This window comes from Microcaecilia unicolor, chromosome 6 (genome assembly GCF_901765095.1).
Source record: "Microcaecilia unicolor chromosome 6, aMicUni1.1, whole genome shotgun sequence".
In the NCBI taxonomy this organism is placed as follows: domain Eukaryota; kingdom Metazoa; phylum Chordata; class Amphibia; order Gymnophiona; family Siphonopidae; genus Microcaecilia; species Microcaecilia unicolor.
The window spans coordinates 329,407,901-329,425,399 of record NC_044036.1 but is presented as its reverse complement, the minus strand read 5'-3'; the positions used below and the strand labels follow the sequence as shown (position 1 = coordinate 329,425,399).

The 17,499-nt window shown below is 42.4% G+C and overlaps 1 protein-coding gene across 8 annotated transcripts in view; it reads left to right on the top strand.

Annotated features, from left to right (window-relative positions):
- The window catches only part of BPTF (bromodomain PHD finger transcription factor), a 155,999-nt gene that overhangs the window by 1,325 nt on the left and 137,175 nt on the right, over positions 1-17,499 (top strand). The window lies entirely within an intron of this gene.

The following is a 17,499-nucleotide window of genomic DNA, read 5'->3' as shown; positions in this document are numbered from 1 at the left end:
CCTTGGCAAAAGAGGCGCATTGTTCAAAATGGAGATTGCAGAGCAGGGCCTGCACTTGGAGGAAAATGCATGCTCCCAAGCAAACTTTGCCTTGCACTTCTCTTGCTTATTTAGCAAAATTGGGGAGTGCAACTTCTCGCAACCACACTTGAATGCAGCAGGCTTTTTGTTGTTGTTGCAAACCCAGCGCTGTGTGCATGCTTTTGCTTTGCTTTTCTGCGAGGGTTTTGTGGTAGTGCTAGCTGTTGTTTTGATCATTGCTGCACAATTTGGACAGATCACATAGGTGCTAAATGCGGGCATGCAACAGTTGCCGTTGCAAAACTTCGCTGATCATTATTTCAGAACTTTTAAACATAATAAGATCGCAATTTGTAATAACTTTGGGAACACTTCTTAAGGTACGTGCTAAAAAGGACTTTTTGCTTTGGGAAAAAACCAAGTGCAGTTCACCTGTTGCAGAGGGATGGGGCTCTGCTTATTTATAGGCTTAAAGTGCTTGTGTCAGGTTTTACTTGCCAAATGAATATGGGGCGCATTTCATTCATTTGTTTGGGTCATCCGTCTTGAATGCTGAAGGACAGCATCTGGATGTTTAGCTTTTTCTATTTTAATAGCGCTCTTGATTTGTCACAAGATGTGAAACGGGCTTGTTGATATAACATTCACATTTTAAAATATTTATTTAAGGAAGTACTTGTAAATACCAAAGGGGGGTAAGGATATATGTTCCTATGTTTATTTTAGAATACAGACTTTAATTTACTAATATAGTTCTATTTTTTGTTCACTTGGTAAATATTTTATTCTTGCTTAAACTGAAAAGTTTTTCAGATCCATTCACATTTAAATGCAGCTTTGGATAGGGTTTAAAGTGATGTTAGGGCCTGATTTATGAAACTTTTTCTCTTCATAAACTCAGAATCGGGGCAAGAGTGAATTGGACCCATAGTGAAGCACGTTTTGCCCCATTCTGTGACCAGTAAAATAAGTAGGTTCTTAAATAATATCTGATCTATCCTAGGCTTCATCTTGAGTAATATTAAAATTTATTTGAATGATCTTCTTAAGGATTCAAGTTCTTATATTCACTGTCTCAGATTACAATCATGAAAGTAAAACAACAGAAGATTTATGTTATTTGCTTTTGAAGGCAATGCCCCTTTATATCAGAAAACTCAACATAGCCAAGGTTTGCTCTCAACTTCAGCTGTATATGGAATTATATATGGAGAATGAAGCACATTGATTTTGGTGTCTGTTTATAGTGTTGAGCATTTATTTTGTAAAGGGTGGCAGTTACATTGCTTCCAGTATTAAATCGAATTCTCCCTTTACACAAATATCTATGTATGACTTCCTTTTATGTTTAAAAACGAAATATCCTGATAAATGTCAATATAGCATAATGCTGTCATATAGGCCACAGTCTAACAAAAAGTAATGCCTGTTTCACTTGATTTGCAAGGGAATTTTCTAGTTCTCATAGCTACAGAAACTGAGTGGTCTGTGTTTTTCCCATAGACACAGAGGTGGCAATAATTAAATTACCTGCAGGCTTTTACCACTGTAATTGAAGAAAAAGTATGTTCATCATTTTTCTTTGCTTATTGTCCCTATGAGTAGGACCCACACAGATTTGCCATCACATTTTTCAAGACAAAAGTACATGATAGCTTTGATTAACTTACATTATGTGCCTACTTGCCTCTCTTCTCCACTCAGTTTATAAGTACATGCACAACAGCGTATGTACTTCTACCAACCTATATACAGGGTGGTCAGTAATCAGAAAACAACTTTTGCATGTAAAACAGTTTTTACCTGTGGAAAGGAATTTCATTATTATCTTGCCCCTGGAGAAAATCCGTACATTTAACCCTATATTCAGTTGTAATGGTCACAGCAATAGCTGTTACTCTAGCGAAATATCTGTTTAAAAGGTGCATATATAATTATTTCTATATACTAGTGGCATACATTATTCATGTCTTTGTAAAAAAAAAGTATTGTACTATATATACTAATAGTTGGATAAAACTAGAGTCTTTGTAGATTGTAATACCTATTAAAGGAATAATCAAATAGGTTTTATTACATGAGCTTTTGAAGAAAGAGGCCTGGGAGGACTACTACTACTACTACTTAACATTTCTAGAGCGCTACTAGGGTTACGCAGCGCTGTACAGTTTAACAAAGAGAGACAGTCCCTGCTCAAAGAGCTTACAATCTAATAGACAAGTGAACGGTCGGTCCGATAGGGGCAGTCAAATTGGGGCAGTCTGGATTCACTGAACGGTAAGGGTTAGGTGCCGAACGCAGCATTGAAGAGGTGGGCTTTAAGCAAAGACTTGAAGATGGGCAGGGAGGGGGCTTGGCATAAGGGCTCAGGAAGGTTGTTCCAAGCATAGGGTGAGGCGAGGCAGAATGAGCGGAGCCTGGAGTTGGCGGTGGTGGAGAAGGGTACTGAGAGGAGGGATTTCTCCTGTGAACGGAGGTTACGGGCGGGAACGTAAGGGGAGATGAGGGTAGAAAGATAGTGAGGGGCAGCAGACTGAGTGCATTTGTAGGTAAGAAGGAGAAGCTTGAATTGAATGCGGTATCTGATCGGAAGGACTCAGAATCTTAAGTACTACAACATCTTTTGTGTTGGTCCTTAGATATCAGAACCTGAAAAGCATACTGTGAGAAGGAAAACAGAGCTTTAATGCTTCTGACTGAGGACTTCCCAAACCTGTCTTGGACTTCACAGAATTTCAGAATATCCCCAAGGTTATCAATAGAAATCAAACAAAATAAAACATGGAAAAGAAAATAAGATGACACCTTTTTTATTGGACATAACTTAATGCATTTCTTGATTAGCTTTCGAAGGTTGCCCTTCTTCGTCAGATCGGAAATAAGCAAATGTGCTAGCTGACAGTGTATATAAGTGAAAACATTCAAGCATTACTATGACAGTCTGACAGTAATGCTTGAATGTTTTCACTTATATACACTGTCAGCTAGCACATTTGCTTATTTCCGATCTGATGAAGAAGGGCAACCTTCGAAAGCTAATCAAGAAATGCATTAAGTTATGTCCAATAAAAAAGGTATCTTATTTTCTTTTCCATGTTTTATTTTGTTTGATTTCTATTGATAACCTTAAGAGTGGACTAACACGGCTACCACACTCCTCTACTTTTGAATATCCCCAATAAATATGTATGAGATAAATCTGCATAGACTGGGTCTCTAATATGCAGATTTCATCATAGATGTCTTGAAAACCCGGTAGCCTTATTGTGTCATGTTTTCTAGGAGATTTTCTTTGATTTCTCTGGTTATAGAACATTTACTTTCGTGCGGGTTGGAATCGCTCACTAAGCTTGAAAAGTGTGTCTGTGCTCTGTTTTGCATGCACCAGTGTCAAATCTAATTTTGGTAGTGATAACTCTTTGAGTGAAGTGAAACTTCATGCATTTGTCTCTTGCAGGTTAGTGTTTAGTCCTGTAAACCAGTGGACAAAATAATTCCTCCCTCTGGGCCCTCCCCCAAACAGACAAAATAAGATCCATTATGGAGAAAATAGCTGATAGCATACAGTAACAGAAGCAGGAAAATACACACACATTTGTCTACTGCTGACTTAATCATTTGTACTTACTTCCGGTGTGGATTATAAAGAATATATCTTTCTTATTTTGTCCATCATCATGAGTCCTTGGAAGTCTTGGGTCATGATATAGAACCTCATTTTCAGCAATGCTATAGAGTTAAGAAGTGGGGAGTCTTATTAGAAGCTTGGCCCTCTGTTTGTGGAGTCATGCAGGGCTCCCCAATTTCACCCATTCTATTCAACCTTTTATTGCAACCTCTGGAAAAGGCACTTGATACTTTGCTGGTGTCCTCCTTCATTTATGCCGATGACATTACTATACTAATGCTGGTTCTTAAAGAATATTCTAACTTCCGCAAAATTCTGAAGACCCATCTCTTTAACAAGGCATACCACAAAGGTCAACAAATGTGAACCCTATACATAAATCCAGAATTGTCTCACAATATTTGCTTGTTATACTACTACTATGTTTCATCATTATCATGCTACCCAAGATGTATTCATGATGTATTGTAAGCCACATTGAGCCTGCAAAGAGGTGGGGAAATGTGGGATACAAATGCAATAAATAAATTTCAATTTGCATATTGGGCTTTGAGTTTTCGCCGGAAGCTTAATAAGGGGAAAAAACCACATTTTTATGGTTGGGTCCTACTAACATTATGGGAAAAGAATAAATACTGAATTTAAACTTGTTTCATATCCTAGGGATTGAGGTAGATAGATAGTCAACTCACTATGTTTAATCTAGTAACTAAGGTAGCAAAGAGCTCTTTTGTCTTATTAAGAAAATTATGAATTATCTGGAAATATTTTGAATTATCTTTTAAGCTTGTGGTCCAATCATTATTTTCCAAAATCAATTACTCTAATGTGGTCTATGTGGGCTGTACTGATTCTTTAGTAAAGAAATTGCAGACAGTTCAAAATCTGGCCATAAGGGTGATATATTCGTTGAAAGAGGATAATTCAGTCAAACCATATTTCTACAGATGTAATTTTTTAACCTGTCATGATGAGGGTCCATTTTAAGCTATGTACTTTAGTTTTTCAACCTTTGTATGGCTTTGCATCTTTCTATTTGGCTAATGTTTTTTTTTTCACTTTTGGACAGACATATAATGCGGGGTCAGTTTCTCTTTAGATTTCCATCTGTAAATTCGATTTAAGTTCTTCAGACAGTTATCTTCATCTTGGTCTTATCAGGCTTCTTCTGTTTGAAATTCTCTTCCTTCTTTAGTGCACTCTCAAGGAGAGTATCCAAGCTTTCATAAGCAACTCTATCAGAGATAATATTTAACCATCTCTCTGACCTCATGTTCAACTGTCTTCAAATCAGTCACTTTACTTTCTAACTCTTCCTACTTTCTTACCCATCTATATGTTACAACTTTGCCTTACCCTTCACTGTCAATTAAAATGTTCTATTACGTATTGTGTTGACATTGTAAGTAGTATGCCATGCCATACTTTGTATTGTTAGTTGAATATTTTTACTGCTGTAACTGCCTATTGCCCATGTTTGATGTATTCTTACTGTTACCGCCTTGAGTGAATTCCTTAAAAAAGGCGGTAAATAAATCCTAATAAACTTAAGCACTTTTTGTTTATGAATTATGTCGGCTGAGCTTGTTTTATGATATGTAAATTTTGTTGTCCATGCCACATAAATGTTCTGGTATTGTTTCGCATTGAACTATAAAGGCCTTTGCTAAATATAAAGCAGACGTGTAATGTAAAGTTGAAATATTATGGCATGCAGAAACCATACAGTAAGTCAGACATTTGTAAAAGATTTGGGAAATCAGTGGCAGCATTACAGCTCCTGAAATGTAGCACCTATCTTGTGTTGGATGTTGGTTGTTGTTTTTGTGTATGGCTCCTGGGAAAAAATTTGGAAACCATTTTTTCTTAGCTTAAGCTCCATTGTTCTGAACCAGTGGGTATTATCCCCTCTTACCAGTGGGTGGAGGTAGAGAAAACTGAACTTGCCAGTGATATCACTAGCATGAACAAGAGGTGCTCCTTGGACAGTCCAGTATTTTTCTTTATCTTCAGCAGGTGGTAGGTTGTGCTGCCGGTGCTCCTGTCTCTGGCCTAGTTCCCTGCTCCGCTGGTGTGGCCGCAAAGCATGGTCGAGTGTATTGGCCACTCCCAGGTCACAGTCTCGGGACTGTACCTGGTTGAGCTTGGAGCTTGGTTCCACAGCTCCTAGTTGCACTTCTTAGTATCACTGTGTGAGACTTTGGCTCGGTCCTGTGTGGCCTTACCTGAGGGGTATGGGTCCTCATTCCCCACCCCTCTTGCCTGTTCACCCTGTTTGAGTGTATTCCCCACAGGCTCCCCCTGCAGCTCCCAGGCTTACCAAAAGTGCTCACTTCGGCAGCACTTATACCAAATAATAATAATTAATAATAATTCAATTGTCCTGGCTAGCTTCATGCCCTGTGTTAGGGGCTAATGCTGTTGTAAAGTACTACCGTGTTTCCCCGAAAATAAGACACTGTCTTATATTAATTTTTGCCCCCCAAAATGTGCTAGGTCTTATTTTCAGGGGCTGTCTTATTTTTCGGGGAAACATCGGGGTTGGCCCGCCCGCCCTCCGTCGCTCCCAGAACTAACTTTAAACGCCTCCTTTCACCTTCCCAGCAAGCAGCAGCAGCAGGGCAGGCCACTCCTTCCTTCCGTGTCCCGCCCTCGCCTGACGTAACGTCCGCGAGGGCGGGGCACGGAAGGAGAGGTCTGCCCTGCTGCTGCGAAGGTGAAAGGAGGCGTTTAAGGTTAGTTCCGGGAGCGACGGAGGGTGGGTGGAGGGGGGGCCCGGCGACCTCGGGTGGGGGGGGGGGCGGCCCCGGGGGCGGCCTTGTCCGGCTCTCGGCGGCCCTGCTTTCAAACAAAAATTTGCTAGGTCTTACTTTCGGGGGGGGGGGGGGGGGGGTCTTATATCTACCAATTCAGGAAAACCTCTACTAGGTCTTATTTTCGGGGGATGTCTTACTTTCGGGGAAACAGGGTAAGTAGGGAATTTCCCTCTAGGCGCACCCAGAGATAGCGGAGATGCTGGAGCCTGGGCCAAGATAGACCAGGGCAGTCAGGCAGGCCTGTACGTATCTGCCATGGGATAGGGCATGCTGACGGTACATGCTGTGTGGCATTCAGAGCCAGCAGCTGAGCAGTGGTAATGGATTATTTTTATAGTGTGTAAATTACATTGTCTGCTTTTTTTCTGTGAACATTTTATATGTGCTGTTCCTATCCTCCCTTCAGCTAAAGTGGATACATTGCTCTTGCACACTATTCCTGCCAGAACAAATTGGCAATTAGAATCCTCTCTTCTCTCTCAATTCACTTGGACAGAGAGAGAGAGATAATTCCATGGTCATGTGACAGGCTTTTCATTCCTCTCCATCCCAGGTCTCTGGGCAGGGGGGGGGGGATCCCGGTGGGGCCCCAGTAGTTTTCGGCCTCAAAGCTTGACCCATTTGGTTAAGCAGGCCCTGCACACATCACCTCTTGGTTCATAATCCTAGCCCTAACCTGTATTCTTTTGGTGGGGGGACCTGAGATGATCAGCAGGGGCTTGTTTTAGAGTCTCAGCGTTGTGGAATGGATCTGGTTATTCTGGAGGGTCTGGGTTCTTTGGAGGGAGCGGAGGAGGTCCTCTTGGGCTTCCAGTCCCCTTTGGACTCCAGTTCTGAGGACCCTCCCTGTTGGGAGGCTGGGGAAGAGCAGTCCCATGGGTTCCAGCTCCTATGCCCTGAGGAGCTGTCTTGTCTCTTAGACGAGGTCATAGGGACCTTGGCTATGCTTAAGCTCCCGCATTGGGCTCCTTGTGGCCCTGAAGCATTTTCCGCACCATCTGCTTGAGGGTGGATTGGGAGTTCCTGGTTGGTCTCCTTGGGATCACTGGGTCTCTTGCTTATCTCTATGCCTTGGTTCAGGAGGTTGAGAAGTGTTGAGTCTTCCTGAGGGGTGGATACCCTGGTAATGGCTGTCATGCAGACGACCGCTGTATCTGTCCAGGGGGCTCCACCCTCAAGGTGCTCCATGAAAAGAATGTGGAGCAGCAGCTCCACCTGGCCTTTTCAGTGAGTGGATCCAGCATTTATTTTCTACATTCAGGCTGCTATTTGTGGCAGTTAGGTAGGGCCATTGTGCTTTGGTCCAGCAGGTGCTGGAGTCTCTGGCAATTTCTTGCCTGGAGCCCAGGATGGCCTTTGGGCAAATGTTCTATCTGATGTGGTCAGTCTGACTTCCTGCTCAGTGATAGCATCGGGGGTCGCTGTTGGTTGTGGCTTCGCCACTGGGTGTGGCTTCCAAGAAGGTTTTACTGCTACTTATCATTTCTATAGCGCTACTAGACTTACACTTGAACATGAAGAGACAGTCCCTGCTTGACAGAGTTTACAATCTAATCAGGACAGACACAGGACAAATAAGGGATAAGGGAATTACTAAAGTGGGAATGATAAAACAGACATTGATACTGAACAAGTGAATAGGGTTAGGAGTTTTTTATTTATTTATTTTTTTTATTTATAGCATTTATACCCCGCTCTTTCCCGCTCGATAGCAGGTTCAGTGCGGCTTACAAGGTATGGTACAATGTTTCACAGAGATAATACAAAGTATGGTACAAAGTATCACGGAGGTAACCCAGTTATAGAGAGTAGGACAATAGGAAGAGATGTGGGGGAGAGGATTGGAGTTTGGGTAGTGTTAGTGGTGTGGATTATGTTCGAGAATTAAGTCGGGTTGTTTGGGTATGCTTGTTTGAAGAGGTAAGTTTTCAGCAGCTTTCAAAAGGGTAGATGTTCATTGGTTGTTCGGATGTGTCGAGGTATTGCGTTCCACAGTTTGCTGCCTATAACGGAGAAGTTGGATGAGTAGTAGGTTTTGTATTTGAGGCCTTTGCAGTTGGGAAGATGGAGATTGAGATATGTTCGAGAAGATTTGGACCCGTTCCTGGCTGGTAGATAATCAAGTTGGTCATGTAGCTTGGAGATTCGCCAGGGAGGATCTTGTGGATCATTGTGTGGGCTTTGAAGTTTATGCGTTCCTTGATAGGGAGCCAGTGAAGTTTTTCACGTAGTGGTGTTGCACTTTCAAATCGTGATTTGCCAAAATGAGTCTGGCTGCTGTGTTTTGGGCGGTTTGGAGTTTTTTCATGATTTGGGCTTTGCAACCGATGAAGATGCTGTTGCAGTAGTCGGCATGGGTGAGTACTGTGGATTGTACTAGATTGCGGAAAGTTTTCTGCATCAAAAAGGTGGGCTTTTAGAGATGGAGCTTGACATAATGGCTCAGGAAGTCTATTCCAGGCATATGGTACAGCAAGCTGACTCAGCTTGCTGCATCCATAGGGGGCACTTGCTCTTTGCTAATGACTTTGAAATGTTGGTGAAGGATAAGGGGGTGTGGCTCTCTATCTCTGAGCTGCGCAAAGGTGCACAGTGATACTTGACCTTAAGGTAGTCGGGCTGCTTTAGTTCTGCTTGGTGCCCTTTGGCCCAGGTGGTGGGCAGAGTAGATTCTTCAAGCAGGGGTCCTTTCGAGGCCCCATGCTATCTAGGCCCTCAGGTGGGAACACAGCCACTCGGCCTGCCCAGTGAGGGTGCCCCTCATTTCCAGTGCAGACTGTCTCTTCTGCAGTGAGTGGGTCTGCATCACCTCAGATCAGGGGGTTCTGGAGATGGTTGAGTGGGGGTACTCTATGGAGTTTGCCCATCCGGTTCCGGACAACTTCATGACCTCTCCCTGCGGCTCGGCTCAGAAGTGTAGGAGTGGTGGAACCAGTTGTGTCAGCAGAGCGTGGCCTGAACAGGTACTACAATCTATTTTATGATCCCGAAGAAGGGCGGTTCCTCCCTCCCCCCCCCCCCCCAAAAAAAAAAAATAATAATTCTTGACTTCATGGGGGGTGGATGCTTGTCTGTGAATCCAGCACTTCCAGATGGAAACACTTCTCCCAGTCATTGCCTTGGTGTAGCTGGGGGAGTTCTTGACTTCCCTGGACCTCCCAGAGGTCTACCTCCACATTTCTATTGTAGATCATCCCAAAGGATATCTGCTCTTCCGTGTGTTGGGGCAGCCCTTTCAGTTTCGAGTTATGCCTTATTTGCATACACTGTCTGCAAATCTCTCATGAATATTCATTGTTGATATCCTGAAAACCTGACTGGCAGGAGTGCCTCCAGGACCAGGTTTGGGAACCACTGGAATAAATGTGAATATAGCGAGTATAATTTAGGGGTAAAAAGTGCTAAAATCTAGTGTTAAAAAAAAGCCCAATTTGAAGGAACAATTATAAATATCATAAACTCCATCAGTTATTTGTATTCCTTCCTTAAAAAACAAAAATGAACTTGGTTCTAAATGTGAAATAGACCATCACATACACATCTTCTAATCGTTGGTTCACGGCAAGAGTATGTGTGCACAACTCAAAGGTAACTCAAATATGAAAATTTCAAAACATCAAAGTCTTAATCAAAAATTGTACTTTACTTCATATGGAATTTCTTGCTGTTAAATGGTAAAGATTCTTTCTTGAATAGCAGTCTGTACAGGTCCCTTATTGAATAAATCTGCCCAGCTCTTTCTTCAAACCATAAAGACACTGACATGATTCCATGTTTCAAGTGTTATACTGTTTCATGGTTTCTGTCCGATGCTGTGGACCAGTGATTAGAAAAAGTTTGTGTGGTGCTCTGTCTTCACTGTGGTGAGTGAGCTGTGATAGTCCATTTCACATTTACAGCTACGTGGTTTTTTGTTGTTGTTGTTGTTTTAATGTGGTATTAAAAAGAAGGAATATATATTACAGAGCTGTTGGCTTTTGATATTTGAAAAAAGGGCTAAAAAGCATTTTCCCGCCCCACAGGAAGGATGGTGAATGAGAGGGAGCAACCTTCCAGTTAAAGGTGTTTCAGTTCAAGAAGGAATAAGATACAGGGAAAGCAGAGGTTGAGTAGAGTCTGTTGTTCAGTAGATGGTCCTCGTCAGCTTTATCTGCTGTCGTATTCTTCATTTCAGTACAGGTAGGTTTTGCAGCAGACTGAAACTGGGATTTTTGTTGAGGTGTGCACAAGGGGCTAACCCTCCAGCCCTTGTGTTCTTCCCCTACTGTTGGTCGTTCCCTGTGTGTTTGCTGGATTTATGCTGCTCTCAAGCTAGTAAATTCTGTTGCTGGCACTATTATCAGACATTAGGGATGTGTAACGATAATTGATAATTTTGAGTTAAATAATCCCTGTGTCCTTGCTTGTGATTGGGTTCTGCTACCAGTATCCTAGGGCACAGTAGCCTGAAGACGTCTGTGTTTTTTTTAATTTTATTGTATTTTTTTTTAACTTCTGCAAGTCAGATGGATTGTAGCTTCCTAGATTCAGGTATCAGCTATCGTGTGAAACTGGACAGCACAGTGTGTGTGTGTTAATGTGAATTCTCTCTGAATTGATCTCTCAGGAAGGAAGACCTATGATGCATTTCTCTGCTCCTCACTTGTGAAGTTTTCTTATCTTTTACTGTCATAGTGTTTCAGAATTGTCCCAAGCTATTGCACACACTCTCCATGTTTTGAGTTTCCTTTTCTGATCTCGGTGTAAGAACTGACTTGGCTTTTTATTATGGCAGTGCATGTGTACAGTGCTTTAACATAGGCAAGCAACTGCTGACGGATAAGGAGAAGAAGGCAAATTTAATTTTGACGTTATGGGGCATTCTGGAGCACTTTGCTTGTCTCCCAGGTTTGTGACATATTAAACTTTTGTGGTCTTTAATACAATTGCCAAGAAATGCCCACTATTCTTCAAGCCTTATAAATGCATTGAAAAGTGTTTGTATAAACACTATTCTGAGGAACCTTTGGCCTAATTTATATTTTACCCATAGACACAGACTGGCAAGAAACCTTTAAGTCAGGCTCATTGTCTCTTTGCATCATGTGCTAACATTTTTTGAGGGCTGCCAGAATTTCCTCTTGCTTTCTTTTCTCCTTTTCTTTTCTTTTCGTCTAATAACTTCTCTAAAGTCAAGGATTTGCAGCAAAATCCAGCCCTACCACTGCTGCTTTTCAGGACAGACACTTGTTCTCAATGTTAGAGCCTGAAATTCAGAATGATTCAGTTAAGGAGTACTATTGGTATTTCCAGGTTGCTGTAGTCTGTTGGAATTCACCAGCTTAAAAGGTGTATAAATCTGTACCTGAATGTAACTTGCCTTGAGTTACAACTGAAAAAAGTTTGAGCTAAATACAAAATCCCTTTATTCCCCTTTAAAAGAAGGATATTGCCTTAAATTTGATATACGTGTAAAGAGAAGGAACTGTCATAGAGAATTATAATCTTGTCTTTCACTGAGGCAGGAATGAGATCAGTGGTTAGCGTATGCCTGCCCTGGGATTGGTAGGATGGAAAGTTGCTACTATCTGGGTTTCTGCCAGGTACTTGTGACCTGGATTGGCCTCTGTGTTGGAAGCAGGATACTGGGCTACATGGACCTTTGGTCTGACCCAGTATGGCTGTTCTTATGTTAAAACATAAAGCTTATTTAGTTTTAAACGGCTTTTCCAAACAAGTAAATATGCGTTATTTTATAGATCTGTTACTTTCAGTTGTTGGCAATACAAGAATAACCTATTGGTCTTCAGTGTCACAAGCCTTTATTTGCACCCATCTAGGCTAGGCTGAATAAACTCAGAATGCCTATAAGTGGGCCCCAGGTGCTAGGCTGTGAAGAGCCGCTGAAACTGGGCTCGGAAAACGCTGCGGCCAGACATAAGGAAGAGACTGAAGGGACTGGAGAGTGGAAAGAAGAAAAAGTAGAGGACAGCAAAAAAGAATCAAAAGACTTTGTGGGGGGGGGGAGGGGGAGGAGAAAGGAGCATTATTCAAATGTTTCATCTTAACGCGTTCTCTACAGCAAAATTTCTAATTTTGCCTGCCTTTCCACACTCCTCAAGCTTGAGAGTCTAATGCCCTCTCCCCTCCCCCCACCCCTTTGGCTTAGCTTCACATTATGATTTGGTTAAGTTGTTTATTTTAATTGTGAAATTATTTTGTTGTTGCTGAGGAAAAGGATGTTACCATTGGTGTCCCGCAAGGTTCGGTTCTTGTGCCAGTTCTTTTTAACATTTTTCTAAACGATATTGAAGGGCTGTCTGGCAAGGTTTGCCTCTTTACGGATAATACCAAAATTTGCAGATGGATAACACGAGGAAAGACTTAGTGAAGTTAGAGGAGTGATTTGTAATTTGACAGCTAAGATTTAATGCTAAAAAATGCAAGGTCATGGAATTGGGCTCCAAAATCCTGAGGGGACAGTACAGTTTGGGGGGGTGGGGGGTGAAGAACTTTTGTGCCCGAACGAGTGGGATTTGGGTGTGATTGTATATGATGATCTTAAGTGGCCAAATAGGCAGAAAAGGTGACAGTGAAAGCTTGAAGGATGCTTGGGTGCATGGGAAGGGGAATGGTCAGTAAGAAAAAGGAGGTGGTGATGCCCCTCCATAAGACTCTGGTGAGACCTCATTTAGAATATTGTGTACAAGTCTGGATACTGTACCTTCAAAAAGATATAAACAGGATGGAGTCAGTCTAGAAGGCAGCTACTAAAATGGTCAGTGGTCTTTGTCATAAAGCTTATGGGGACAGACTTAAAGATCTTAATATGTATTCTTTGGAAGAAAGGCAGGAGAAGGGAGATGTGATAGGGATATTTAAATACCTATCTATATATATAAAAGGCACTTTGAAGCCTCAAGCCGGAAACTTGAGGCGCCCGAGATATCCGGTTTAGCCTGCAGGCTCCAGTCACTGTAGCTCCGCCCTCGCGTCAAAACGCGATGACGTTGAGGGCGGGGTGGCCCTCGCAACCACGTCACTAAGGGACGAAGAGGAGAGGTGTGCAACTCGGAACGGAGGCACGGAGGGGGTGTCTGCAACTCGGGAGGGGGGGGGGATTACCCTGCTAGCGCCCGTTTCATTTTTGCCAGAAACGGGCATTTCTTACTAGTGTGCCATAAATGCATCAATTGAAAGGAAAGGAAGCTCTGGAACGAGGGGGCAAAGGATTAAGGTGAAAGGGTATAGACTCAAAAGTAACCTGAAGAAATAGTTGTTTACGGAAGGGATGGTGAATTTGTGGAACGGCTTCCTAGTGCAAGTTGTGGAGATCAAAATCGTATCTGAATGCAAGAGAACTTGGGACAAGTACATAGGACCTGTGAGAGAGTGATAGGAAAAGTAGGTGGCATGGATGAGCAGACTGGATAGGCCATATGGTCTTTTTCTACCTACATTTTTCTCTGTTTCTATCTACGAAAGCTGTTTAAATCCTAATTGCATTTATAGGGACATTAGATAGCATGAAAAATGGGTCACAGCGTAAATCAGGCTCTTTAAAACATGCAGACCTAATAAATGAAGTAACTGGTGACTATCCATAGAAATAGCTGCCATCTTTTGAATATATTGTTTCCATTGTGTTAGAGACAGTAGCTCAGACCTTGATCCTGTTTTCATTGATTCTGCTTCTCTGCCAAGCTCTTGATGTACGTGCTGCGGCCCATTCATAAAACTGGAAATAGTACACCAACACGGAGAGCTCCACACAAATGTTATTGTTCTTAGTTATAATGTCAAACTGAGCTTTGTTGGTTCTAATATTTGTTTTGATTGGAAACTTTGTTTATTTTAAGTCGCTTAATTTTTAGACCAAGTCAGTCTTTAAAAATTAAAACCAAACTACCATTCATTAAAGGGTTACATGTGGGATTCCACTGCAGCTCCTTGTGAATTTGAGCAAGTTGCTTAACCCTCTATTGCCTCAGGTACAAAATTAGTACCTTTATATAATATGAAAGTCAATTTAATTGTAGCCACAAAAAGGTGGTATATCAAATCCCATCCTCTTTCCTTTCCTTTCCTTTATATTTCTGTATTTATCATATGCAATATCAAATCAAGTTTATTTAATATTTAGGTTACCGTAATTTCTGGGTTATAAGTTGCTCCTTTGTATAGGTTGCAGGAACCAAAAATGGTAAAGTTGACATATAAATAGCTCTTATGTATAAGATGCGGCAAAACATACAGTGCCAGCAGTTCGAATCTCACTGGATAACATCTGCTACTTAAGTACTAAAAGCATTGTAAAGTGCTTGGCTAATATTGTGTAAATTAATATTTAAGTAATAATTTTATTACTAGCACCGATACTAAGTTTATCCTGTAAGTGCAATAATAGACAAGGAACAGCTGTGAACCAAAGACCATCCTAGTACTATTCGGTATATTTATCAGTTCTAAGAGGAGGCTTACTGGTAAATGAAGTAAGTATCGTTAAAAGAAAACTCAAATTTCTGTTACATACCTTTCCACTTTTCTGGAACCTGTAGGATGGTTGTGTCCATCAACCAGCAGGTGAAGATAGAGAACTGAAAACTGAGCTGAGACATATGTCTCTTGGCATTCAGTCTAGCCCCTCAGTATTTTCTGTTTTCAGAAGGTGGAAGGACACACTTTTCAGCTTCTGGTTCTGAGTGCTTTGCTCCTGTTCCAGTTGGTCAGCTGGTCCCCAGTTGAGCATTGCAGATGGTTTGAGTCTGCAGAGTCATATCTGGAGGTATTCAGATTCCTTTCTCTGGTGCCCTTCAAATTTACTTCTTCCCTCCCTTCACCTTCCTCTGTTTCCTGTGGTGCTCTCCTTTTCCAGCACAACAGTCTTTAAAAAAAAAAAAAAAAAAAAAAAATTTTACTGGAGAGTGTGGAACAGAGTATCAATCCTGAGCCTTTCTCATCTGTGGTAAGACTTGTGGAGACTGAGTTTGGGGATAGCAGCCGGTAGTTGTAAGTCTGACTTGTTTGACTTGGAACCACTTGGTGCAGGAAGGGATACTGATTTTCTGCTTGGGACACGTTGTGCTGTTCTTGTGACAGGTTGACTGGTGACTCTTGTGGAGGCAGTTAAGTGGTCTCACTGTGGGACCTGCTGGCCGGCATGGGGGCATTTCACTCTATGCAACCTGGGAATCCCGCGGGACATGGAGGAAATGGTCAGCGGCAGCACATCTTTGGATTTGGCACAGCATCCGAATATGCCAGGGTCTTCAGACTCTCCGGCAAAGCCCCAGTGCATTGTTTTGATGCAGGACAGCGTGGCATCGAGTACCATTTTGTCAGGATGACTGTCGGTGAGGAGCAGTCTCTGGCTGATCACATGCGCAGTGCAGCCACCATTTTGCAACTTCAGGCCCTGACAGAGCATTCAACTGCATTGGGATCTTTCTCTAGAGTTCATATCGCTCTTACACCAAGTATATTTACTGAAGCATGGACAATCGGTGTTGCTGCAAGGTGCTTCACTTTCTTGCCCCTCCAGGCTCCTAAGAGATCTCATTTAGACCTCCAGCAGTGGGCAGATGAGGCTATCTCTGTTTCTCCCCCTTTATCTGATGTGACCTCATTCTATTCAGAGGAGCCATCGTTGAAGTGGTCGTTAGAGGAGGGAGGGGGATGAGCCAAAAGTACTGAGGTTGTTTCATAAAGAGGAGATCAGTACTCTTATTTCTGAGGCACTGGCAGTTCTTTCCATTGAGGAGCCTTCTGCTTAGCCTTGGGAGTTTCATCTTGGTCGATCATGAGGGGGGCTTAGAGGTCCTTCTAAGGCCTTGCCGATGTATCTAGATCTTCATGTTCTGATTACAGCAGAACAAGTCTCACCGGATGCAGGACTGAGAGTGGGAGCCATGGCTAAGAAGACCACTTTGCTGGTGGAAGTGGGCATTGCCCTAAAAGACCTACAGGATAGGAAGCTAGAAGGCTTGCTGAAACAAGCCTTTGGAGTGGCTTCTTTGTAGCCTTAAAGAGAATGCCATCAGCAGTCAGCGACACAAGACAGGCATTATAACACCCAACCGTCATATGGTAGTGGAGGTGACCTTCCTCATGAGTTGGGCAGTGTCATGGAACGCCTAGCACCCACCTGGTGTTAACTATATGGCCACCTGGGTCTGTCCCCAGCACTGTACCTGGGCACGCGCTCTACACTGGCATACCCTTTCATCCATCTGCTGGGTTCCACTTGCCTATGGGTGAGTCTCCTACCTGCAAGTTATCTTCTTGGTGGTTTCTGGGGCCACAATCCCAGGGGTCCTACAGTTCCTAGAAAACACAGACCCCAAAACACACATCACCCGGATTCTTAGTCCAGGATATCAGAACTAGTAAATTAATGGGTTTATTATCACAAAAATAGAACAGTGAATGATATAAAACAGATGGAAAAACAACAAGCAATAACAGGTAATTGAATAAGGAACAATATTAAAACTATCTAATCACTTTGTCACTACCACCTGGGTAGCACCTGGGGAGCTTCAGTAAAATAGCTGTGCAGCTCAGTTCTTGAAGAGGGCCTCAAGGCAGAGATGTTTACCCTTTGCACTCCCTTTCTGAGACTGGGGAAAATCCAGTACCTCCTGGCTGGATTTAAAATCCAGGGCCAATCAGGACCCAGACTTTGAAAGTATCTGGCCAGTGGCACTGCAAATTACATTCCCAAAGGGCTAAAACAAAAAAAACCAAAACAGTTTTCTCTGCAACAGCTTTAAAACAGATAACAACAAATATTACCTGCTGGCCAAACAAGAGAAATACACTACATGGAAACATTAATACAATTCACAGGTGGAAAAAAAAACTTCTCAGCTTGTCGACAGCTCACATCGTGGGGTCCTTGAATGTGGAGAAAAACTTTTTCAGCAGGATCTCCTTGGACCTGGGAGAATGGGAACTATCCAAGCAGGGGTATCAGCTGATAGTGGACCGATGGGGTTCTCCTGTTCTGGACTGGATTCTGATCAAAAAGAATATCAAAGTGTCCAAGTTCTACAG